The 11,405-nt window shown below is 34.4% G+C and overlaps 1 long non-coding RNA gene across 1 annotated transcript in view; it reads left to right on the top strand.

Annotated features, from left to right (window-relative positions):
- The window catches only part of LOC128250627 (uncharacterized), a 32,551-nt gene extending 28,730 nt beyond the window's left edge, over window positions 1-3,821 (top strand). Inside the window, exon 3 of the long non-coding RNA XR_008266656.1 lies at window positions 2,648-3,821. This is a non-coding gene — a long non-coding RNA (uncharacterized LOC128250627). The remainder of the gene's footprint in view (window positions 1-2,647) is intronic.
- Window positions 3,822-11,405: the final 7,584 nt, after the last annotated feature.

Raw genomic sequence — 11,405 nt, 5'->3', positions numbered from 1 at the left:
ACATATATTTTTATATAAGGGAGGTGAGCTGGCATACATGGTGGGTGAAATGCTTAGTGGTATTCGTCTGCTGTTCTGAGTTCAAATTTCACCAAGGTAGGCTTTGGCTTTCATCCTTTTGGGGGGGGGGCGATTAATCGATTAAATAAGTACCAGTTACACACTGGGATAAATGTAGTCGACTTAATCCCTTTGTCTGTCCTTGTTTGTCCCCTCTATGTTTAGCCCCCTGTGGGGAATAAAAAAAAATATATATCTATATATGTGAAAGGGATAAGTTACCCTGGTAGATGCCATATTATCTCTCAAATTGGTTTAGATTGTTATTTTGTGGGTACAGATTTGACAATCAATGTCTAAAAAAAACTCTAAGAGTTGTAATTTAAAAACTACCTTTTTATTAATTGGAAAAAATATTTTCTCATATGAAAATTAATAATTCAATCAATCCTATATATATACATAATCTTCTTTGTATCCTAATTAAGAACTCTACACCACCAGGTCATTTATTCTAGATATTGCGTGACATACTTACTGTCATACATATGACTAAAACAGTTCTTTTCTTAACATCAAAAATACCCTACATATTTGTGGAATAGGTCACAATAGTTGGATCAGGTGTGGCTAATGTTAATAAAAGGTTTCTTTCTTGATTAAAGATCTGAAGATATTACACTTGTGGATGAATGGTTTACACCAAAAGAACATTTATTACTAATAAACACATGGATTTTTCTAATTATCTATATCCCTGATGAGGGAAATTATCTGAATCCCTGATAATGGTAATTAAATCACAGGATATTTCATTAAAATGAAATATTCTTTGATTTAATTACCATATATTTTATATGTTATATTTTATACACACACACCCACATATATATATATATATAGAAACTCTGCCAGATCAGATTGGAGCCTGGTGCAGCCATCTGGCTCACCAGTCCTTAGTCAAACCGTCCAACCCATGTCAGCATGGAAAGTGGACGTTAAACGATGATGATGATGATATATATATATGTAGGCACAGGAGTGGTTGTGTGGTAAGTAGCTTTTTCTGTATCAATATGTATATGTATAACTCTCTATGGTTTTTTTCTACTAGTGCACCTATTACGTAATATTCTACTATACACACGTGGCCCTGTTTACATTATACTTCGTATCGACCTGTTAAATTTTTTTTTTAAACATATCCATTAGATTTTTATTCTTATTTTTATGTTATAGTTTACTGCACATATAAACGGGCATACACATTGATATGTCTGTCTTTCTTTCTCTTTCACTATTATTATTACTGTTATTTTTTCTCTTTTACAACTTTCTTGTAAATATCTGATTTTTCCCCATTACCCCTTTTGTATTCTCCCTTATTGTATCTTATTTTAATTTACTTCTTTTATTAAACCTTTTTTGATGTCCTTCCAAAGATCCTTCACACTGATGAGAATGACAATGCATGAATTTAATTATAATTACTATGATTATAATATTTTTCTTACATATTTGTATTGTCCTTTGAAACGTGCATATGTATTGAATCCAATTTTGTATTAAATCTAATTTTAATGCAACATCTTTTTCTCCATTTTTCTATAATTGTCTATGGTATACCTATAACGATATTTATACCTATAACAATATTTTTCAACAACTATTTTCATATTTTTATTACTTAACTCTGGTTGTTTTCTTATGAATATGATGAATCTTTATTAGAAATCATTCTTTCTCTCTTTTTCGACCTCTCAAAAAGTTTGAATTGTTCTTTTTTGAACTTATTTTCCCCACATATGTATATATATTTATATATGTATATGTATATGTATATATATGTGTATATATATGTATATGTATGTATATATATATATATATATGTATATATATATGTGTGTATGTGCAATATATACATATTATAAATACATATTTATATATATATATATATATATCATATATATATTATATGTTATATTTCATATATACACATGTATGTATATCTATATATTTCCTTCACTTTTTCCTCCATGGTTTGTTTACCTCCCCCTTTGTTCTGCCCTTCTCGTGTCTCCAGTCCTTTAGAACATTTTCATTTCTTTTTGCATTACCCATATTCATCTGTCTGGTAGCTGTACAGCTTTTGTGTTTTGTCTTTTTCTTGTATATGTATAAATACTATAATTATTTTAGTTTGTCTTGTTTGTTTTCATCATTGTCTGGTACATTCGTTAGCTATTCCCAGTGGATTTTTTTGCACCGGTACCTCCAAGAAGGAATGGTCGCAATGATAATGGTGTAAAACTGTTATGATCACTTGGATATTGATTGATGAGGAATTAGCTACAAATTTTCCATGCATTATGGTTTTGTCAAATTTTCCATTTTTTAAAGATTTTGTTAAATTTTTCATTTCTTTTTGTTTAATTTTCCGGTGGTTATGTTTTTATAAAAATCCTTGTAATATATATATATATATATATATATATATATATATAAATGTATGTGTGTGTGTGTGTGTGTGTGTGTGTGCGTGTGTGTGTGTGTATATATGTATGTATGTATGTATGTATATATTATATTAATGTGACACATAAAACATATATATACATATATTCTTTTATTCTTTTATTTGTTTCAGTGATTTGACTGTGGCCATGCTGGAACACCACCTTTCGTCAAACATATCGATCCCAGAACTTATTCTTTGTAAGCGTAGTACTTATTCTATCAATCTCTTTTACTGAACCACTAAGTTACGGGGGCGTAAACACACCAGCATAGATTGTCAAGCGATGGTGGAGGGGGACAATCAAACATATACACAAACAGACACACAAACATATACACACATGCATACATATACATACATACATATATATATATATATATATATATATATATATTTACAATGGGCTTCTTTCAGTTTTGGACTACCAAATCCACTCACAAGGCTTTCATCAGCCTGAGGCTATAATAGAAGACACTTGCCCATACAGGGGGACTGAACCCGGAACCATGTGGTTGGTAAGCAAGCTACTTACCACACAGCCATGACACATAAAAGAAGTCATGCAAGTGACACATAGAAGCACCAGTGCCAGTGACATATAAACACACCCATGCTAGTGACATGTAAGAGGCACACACTACATTCTTGGAGTAGTTAGCATTAGGAAGAGCATCTAGCCATAAAAACCAAACCAAAATCAGACTAGAACATGGTGCAGCCTTCTAGCTTACCATTTCCAGTCAAACCATCTAACCCATGCCGGCATGGAAAGTAGATGATGATGAATAAGTTATATATTATATATTATTTATGTGTGTATGTGTGTGTGTATGTATGTGTGCACATACACACACAATGCATCTCTGGTTAGGTTAATGCCTATACGTAAAAAAGGTATATATGTGTATGTGTATGCATATGGACATGCCTGTATGCATGTGAGGTGTGTGTTTTGTGTTCATGTGCAGTTGTGTGTACATGTGTGTGCACGTGTGTGTGTACCTGCAACTGGAAGCCAGTGGAGTGAGAGAGAGGAAACACTTTACAATCATTAGTTCATTAATAAACATGCAAGTCATCTGCAAGTGAATGGACCAAATTGCTTTGGTTCTGATGTGGCATCAAATTGAAGAATATTGTCTGATGCAGATGTCCCAGAAGACTATTTTGCTAGAGAATTTCCTGTCTAATAGACACTTGCAGCCAAATGAAATTCAAATGAATAGTTTAGCTGTTGTGATCTTCAGAAGCAGAGACATTGAAGAAGAATTGAATATATCAAATGAGATTATTTATATAGAAAATAAATTATTTAATCTTTACTTTTTTGTTTTTATTTAAATTCTTTGTACCATTTTAACAATATCATATCTGATAATTTCATTTGTTTGATGTTATTTCTCTAGTTTTGGTCTGTAAGGAGTTGAAAGGTTCAAGGCATTTAATCTATTGATGTTGTCTTGTCTTGTAGCTTCCTGTGGGGCAACTGGAGAAATTTAAGTACCAAGAGAGTGGCGAAATGCAACGCAGTAGATGTTTAGATGTTTCATTTAATGCAATGAATGCTGATAATTAGTGGGAAGATTACTGATAATGAGGCCAGGAGATGGAGATGAGTAATTTTAATATCTAGAGAATGAGCTGGAAGAAAATTAAATACAGAGAAAAAGAGACAAAGAATGATAAACTGAGAGATAGTGAGGGAGAGAGAGAGAGAGAGTGGGGGAAAGTGAGTGAGAGAGAGAGAGATTATGAAAAATGAAGAAGCCAAATCTTGAGTGTGGTATGAAGAAAATTAAAATAAAACTTGTTGGTTTTAGACTTATGTTGTATTTGTAGAATAGTCTTGAACATAGAGTTTTCCATCAGTGATCCTTGCTATCATAGGCACAAGGCCTGAATTTTGGGGGAATGGGGTAAGTTGATTATATCAACTAGTGTTTATTTTATTGACCCCAAAAGAATGAAAGGCAAAATCGACCTTGACAGAATTTGAACTCAGAATGTTAAAATGGTTGAAATGCCACTAAGCATTTGGCCTGATGTGCTTAGAGTTTTCTATCAGCAATGGTTATTAAAATGTGGGCAGTTCTAGCAATAATCCTTTCTACTGGAAGCACAAGGCCTCAGATTTGGGGGAAGGGATTAAGTCGATTACATCGACCCCCAGTACATAACTGGTACGATGAAAGGCAAAGCTGACCTCAGCAGAATTTGAACTCAGAATGTAGTGACAGGCGAAAGACTGCTAACAATTCTGCCAGCTCGCTATAAAACCCACCTCTTATAACTGATTTCAAACCATTTAAATGCTCTTTGTCAGTGGGTAGTTTAGGTTAATAGTAAAGCACTTAATTTGTGTCTTTGAGGGATATTGGTTCAAGTCCCATGTTTCAGTTTCTTTTGAAAATAATGCCAAATTCATTAGAATAATTTGGTCGTTATTAGGTTAGTATTTGGAACAAGAATCAACATGGAGATTTGAGAGAAGAGTTTAATTTAGATCACTGTATAACAAGTTTTAAACTCATAGTATCAGAACTGGTCTCAGGTGGATTGACAGAGAAAGTATTAAAGAAGCCAGGAACCATAGTTTAGTATAGTTCTAGATTCTTTTTGTATGAAAAAAAAAATTATGGGAGTGTTATGACTAGAACACACTTGATGACAAGTTGGACTTTTTGATTGAAGCTCGCCCGGGGTTAAATGATAACAATACTTTGACAACAAAAGAAAAATCATACAAATAATGCAAACCTTGTTATTGCAAACTTAGTGAAAAATGTATGTGAAGATTGGTATCAGCTGGTAAGTCAAAGAATCTGTGCTGCAAACACATTAGTCACAAAAGAAAATTTGATAATTCCTTAATGCTTTTCATATTCCATCATTTCAACTGAAAGAGACAAAATAAATAAAAGAAAGATGTTTCAATCCTGAATGAAATTACCAATGAAAAGATAGAAATAGGTGAGAAAAAAAGAGATACACAAAAATAATGATAAAGAAGTATAAGAAATCAAATCAAAGCTGGAAAGAAACACTAGATTGTTATATTACAAATAGAAACCATCATTATCAAAAGTGACTGATTTTTTTTTTTCCTTTTAACAAAACAAATGGTTCAATCCTAATCTAAAATAATTTTTAAAAACCCCTTAAGTAAAACTGAAACGGGAGCTAAGGCAATGCCAGCAGCATGAGAAATAAAAGAATGATTTTGGAGAAAAGTATGGACAGCTGGTAAAATGCCCTTGGCAAGAATATTCAAAAGCAGCATTTGAAGTGCAGCATTTGAACAACTGTATGAAGAAATAACTCAAGGAAGAGCTCATATAATACAAAATATGAACAATTAGAAAACACCTGAAAATGTTAATGTTACTAACTTCTATGTAAACGTAAAAGTGCTTACAAAAATATTTAATGGTCCTCTGAAAAAGTGAGAAACAACACCAAAATAGCTCACTGATGGAAATTATTTTGTAACACTGTCCCTAAGACTGATGAAACAAAAAGTCTTAAGACCCACATTCCCATAAACAGTATGTGAGTAGTGTACAAAATTTTGTATAAACTTAAAGTATATTTGGACCTGAAGAAATAATATACTTCCTAGAGAACAGAAGTGATATTGCAAATGTAAAAATATATCGACAAAGCCTGTAGAGAGAGAAAGAAAGGTTTGAATAATGCTTAGATTAAATTCTAGACTTTTAAATGTGACTTCCCACTGTAAATTGTAGCTATGTGTAAGGTAGCACCATGTAAACAAATTCACTGTATTTTGAAACACAATCACAGAATTTATAAATGTGAACAGACACCAACTAGAGCCCTCAAGGTTGTTATGCATGCTAGTTTTTACTATCTAAGATTCTCTTTTGGTGAAAGCAAACCCTCAATTCAACAAAAACTGCATCAATAAAGACTGACCTCCCTCTTTAAAGCCATAAAAATACTTCAGCGTCTTTAATAGCAACCAACTCTCTACAAAAGTTCAGCTGCAACAGTAGGTACTATACTTGCCCAAAGGTGCTATGCTGAGGAACTGAGCCCAAAACTACATAGGTGAGTAATGAACTTTCAAACCACACAACCATACTTGTGTTTATGGGTGGAATTTGAATTCAGTACATTGCAACAGATGAACTGCCCCTCAGCATTTTGCTAGGTGTGCTAACAATTATGTCAGTTCCCTGCCTTCCCTCATCCATAATATAGAAATATTAACCAGAGGGAGGCAGGGATGAAAGTTACATCATATAAACCAACAAAGTATTTCTTTATGTCAGCACTTTTTACAATATTACTGCAAATAAGAGAACATTATTAGGGCTATTTTTAGTTCCTAGGTCAAACCTAAGTGAAAAGACTTGTGATCACATTCCACAACCATATTGTTCCTGTATTTTTAGAGGTACCAAGAAATGCAACTGCCCATGTGTCCTAACAATACTTGTTGGGATATATAAGATGTAATTTGAACGAAATTTGGTTGTTATTTCTAGTAAATAGATGGACCTCAGAGATGTTCCTTTGTTAGCTTCACTTTACTAGAGTTGTTCTTCTTGTTGAAAATAGCAGTTGTGGGATGATATTCAGCTTCAAGTAACATTGGTTCAAGCTGCCTACAATCAGATATGTTTCAGCTGTGACCATCTTGTCTTATTTGCAGCTTAATGTATCAAGAATGAAATTATTTAATTTGTACTTCCTTTTTTCAAGACAGTAAGGAGTAATACAGATGAAATTTAGCTACTACATCTGGCAGGTTGAGTGAGCATGTCGAGATTCTCTTGTGGACATAACTCTACTAAAGATGATTCTGGAATAATACTGCAGAAAATGGCTTCCTTATTTCCTCATTACTCAGCTCTTCATATAGCCTCTCTTCACGTCAGTTTAAGCCAAATAGCTCACAGTGTTACTACCGTCAAGACAGAACAAGTATTTCAATGATGTGAAGTTAACTCCAAACAATACTATTAAAATGGCTTCCTAAATGTAACATCGATTAAGATAACAAGAAAACTGATTTGTTCTGTATTTTTCATTGTTTAAGAAAGACTACTAATTTATATTGATACATTACTCGCGATAACATCTTCATGTCTCTTGTCAAACAACTGAGAATAAGTTAAATGTACTTTAAATATTTTGTATTAGAAATGTTCATCCATGTGATTGGTTAAGTTTAAATTAACAACATATTATAATACAAGTGCCGTTATGGTTATGTAGTTAAGAAGTTCACTTCATAACTACATGATCTCAGGTTCAGTCCCACTATGCAGCACATTGACCAAAGATTTCTGAGGAGAACTGGTTGACCGATACTGAAAGAAGCCCATAGACATGTGAGATATGGAAGGTTACTTGGGAAAGCAATGCTTGTCATTGTCACCAATGGTGGTAACAAGTAAAGGAAGAAGTGAATAATTTTGTGGAAACACTCATTTTTCATGCTGAACCAAAGTGTGTTGCTTGAAAACGCACTGAGTGCACAGAATAGAGAAAGTTTGATTTGCAGTTTCTGTGGATGTGTATATCTAGGAAGAGCTGGGCTCATTAGTCACCAGTAGAGCCACAAGTGTAAAGAATAATTTTGTCTGAGTGCACAATGCTCTTGATGGTCAGTGATGGTCCTCCTCAGCAAGAGTGAACAGCCATCATGCATGCATTTGTGTAGATGCATGTACACATGCTACGTGTGTCGTCGATATCATCATCATCATCATCATTTAGCATCTGCTTTCCATGCTGGCATGGGTTAAATGGTTTGACTGGAATTGGTAAGCTGGAGAGCTGCATCAGGTTCTAATCTCATTTGGCATGGTTTCTATGGCTAGATACCCTTTCTAATGCCAACCACTCCAAGAGTTTGTGTGAATATTTCCAATCTATATCGGCCCAAGGCTATGGTCAAGGATGACACTGCTTGCAGCTCAGCTACAAACAGTAATGTTACTGGGCTGCAAGAGGTGATATTTGTTGAGATTTTGTGCCAACAAATTGTTTTCTAACTCTACAATTTCAAATTTCTCTGGAATAAAAATATCCTTTACTTGAAAAACTGGTAACAGTTGGTGATAGGAAGAGTATCCAACCATAGAGAGCTTGCCTCATTTATCTCCCCTGTCTAAGACATGTTAGAATGGAAAACAGGCATTAAACAAGTAAACAATGTTTTAATGTCCATCCTTCATCTATCTTCTCTGACCACTATTCTTGGGTCGTGAGGATAGAGTCCTCAGATACCTCCTCTATAGGGTCCTATCAGAAGCAGCCATCCTTACACTTTCCAGCTGGAATCCCAAGCATGACCAACTGAGACGATGCATATTATCCAACCATGTCATTCTTGGTTAACCCTTAGGTTTCCATGTTAAGCCATTACTTCTCTGCATTGAGAGACCACAGTTCCGAAACTACAGACATGTGATTAAATAAAATGTTGCAGAAAAGAGTAAACCAAGAAAGAGGTGGTTGAATAGTATCCACGGTCTCAACTGGTCATACTTCAGAATCCATCCAGAAAGTTTCTTAGACATAACTGATAATTTTGCAGGAATGAATCACAAAATGGGATTCTTAAAGCCAAACCAACCAGCATATTTTAATGTCAGTAACCTAATGTAATTTCTCAATATTTTTAGATTATTATTTGCAGTCTTGTGATGTGTGTGCACAGGTAGATGGTCAAGCTAATTCTTCTCTCTCAGAGTTGCACGCACATCTGCGATGTTTTATCAGTTCTGCTGGTTGTGGATCTCCTAGAATGTTCGTCAATATCGACATTTTTTCAGCCATCTTGGAAACATCTGAACCACTTGTACACTTGTGTGCAGTTCACACACTCCTCTCTATACAATTTCTGCAACTTTGCACAGGCCTCTGAGCATGTATCACCATGACAACTTTCTCTGTCATAATCAATACATGACATGGTCAATACACACTACACACTTTCCTTCCAAGCACTGCTGTAAACAGCAGAAGTGAGCTAGAACGTTAAAACTTAGAGCACAAGCAGAGCAGAGTGCAAGGTTAATTTTTGCTGAGTGGCTTTACTCTGATTGCTATAGCTTTGTTACTACGGCAACAGTCCAGATACTTATTAATCAGACCTCGTATCTTGAATCTTTATTTGGGCTTGAACACATGTTTACCATTCACAGACATTTAAATAAGTGCCATTCCAAAAGAATTAAGGGAACTTCGTGCACTAGTACAGCAGTCCATAACTTTTGAACACCATGGACTGATTTCATCCAAGACAATTTTTCCACAGACCAGGACATCACCCACATAATAAAACCCAATAAAGTACATGATATATAATTTAATTGTTACAGAATTCGATTAAAACCAATAGAGGCCCTAATATTTTGGTGCACCCATATATGAAGTGATGTCAAAAAGTTCCCAGAGTGGTTCTATAGTGCACCAATAATTGGCAGCTCATGGTTGCATATGCAGTGATCTTCATGAGGCAATGTTCCAAGTGACATTACTGTGATTATTTGCAAGTTGTAAAATTTGTGTTTTTTTTTATCATGTGTATGCTGTAGTCTGTGATTTTGTCATGGAGAGGAACAAAGAGCCAACATGAAATTTTGTGTTAATCTTGGGAAGTTAGCTACAGAAACATTGAGTATGCTTTGGCAAGCTTTGCAATGAACCAATGGGTCATGCACAATGTTTCGAGCGGCACAGGTGCTTCAAAAGCAAAACAAAATGTCCCTGGAAGATGATGAGCGATCTGGAAGACCTGCCACGAGCGTCACCTCCAGAAATGTGATATTATGCATTGAGAATTCATCCCCCAGGGCCAGACCATCAATCGAGAGTTCTACTGTGACATTTTCAAATGTTGGAGGGAGGGCATTCGGCAAAAGCAACCGGCTTTATGGAGCGTGAAGAATTGGATTCTTCCCCTAGTTCTCTACATTGTGAGTTTCTCATCGAAAGCAACATGGTATCACTTCTGTACCTGCCCTGTTCACCAGATTTAGCATCTGTAGACTTGAATCTTTCCTCAAAGGGAAAAAGCAACTCAAAGGTTGCTAATTTAACACCATTGTTGAGATCCGGAGTGAATCACAGAAGGTCCTTGATTCACTTACAGAAAACAACTTCCAGGCTGAATTTCAAAAGTGGCAGGAATACTGGGACCAGTGTATTGCTGTGTATGGTGAATTTTTCAAAGAAGTTTTGATGGCACCTCACGTATAATTAGGTCCAAATTAAAGCCCATAGAGAGCACTTGAAATATTTTGGTGCATCCATATATATGTAATTGAAAATATAAATAATGATAAACCATAAAATAAATTTTTATGAAACAATATATTTTAAATGAAACAAAACTAACCGTAAGGTGGGATATGATGTCTATTTTTGTGTACTTCCACTTTTTTTTTTATATTTCAGAAGTTTTCTCCTACTTCTTTTAAGTGCAAAGTCTTTGATCAAATCCTTACTATGAGAGCATAAGCATTTCAAATTATATTTCAAGGATAGGAACAAGAATTTTAGTGACAGAATTCAGCCTCATAGGAGAAAGGTAGATAAGATATCAACTCCTGAGAAGTTGAAGCCAGAAACAATTGATTACAAACCAACATGTAGAAACTCAAGTATTCTGATATTCTTACCAATTCTACCCATCTAATCATTTTAAACACTCAATATTGAACACAATCCTCATTTAGATTCAAGATTGTACTACAAGAAAAATCACACACGCTTATAGACATAACTCTCTCTCTCTCCTGAAATACACACACATACAAATATACAATATATAGACAAATACACATACACAAACATATTCTCAAGTACACACAATTCACACATGTATTATATATGTGTATAAATATAT

This window comes from Octopus bimaculoides, chromosome 2, assembly GCF_001194135.2.
Source record: "Octopus bimaculoides isolate UCB-OBI-ISO-001 chromosome 2, ASM119413v2, whole genome shotgun sequence".
NCBI classification, from domain to species: domain Eukaryota; kingdom Metazoa; phylum Mollusca; class Cephalopoda; order Octopoda; family Octopodidae; genus Octopus; species Octopus bimaculoides.
This window is presented reverse-complemented; position numbering and strand designations above follow the sequence as displayed.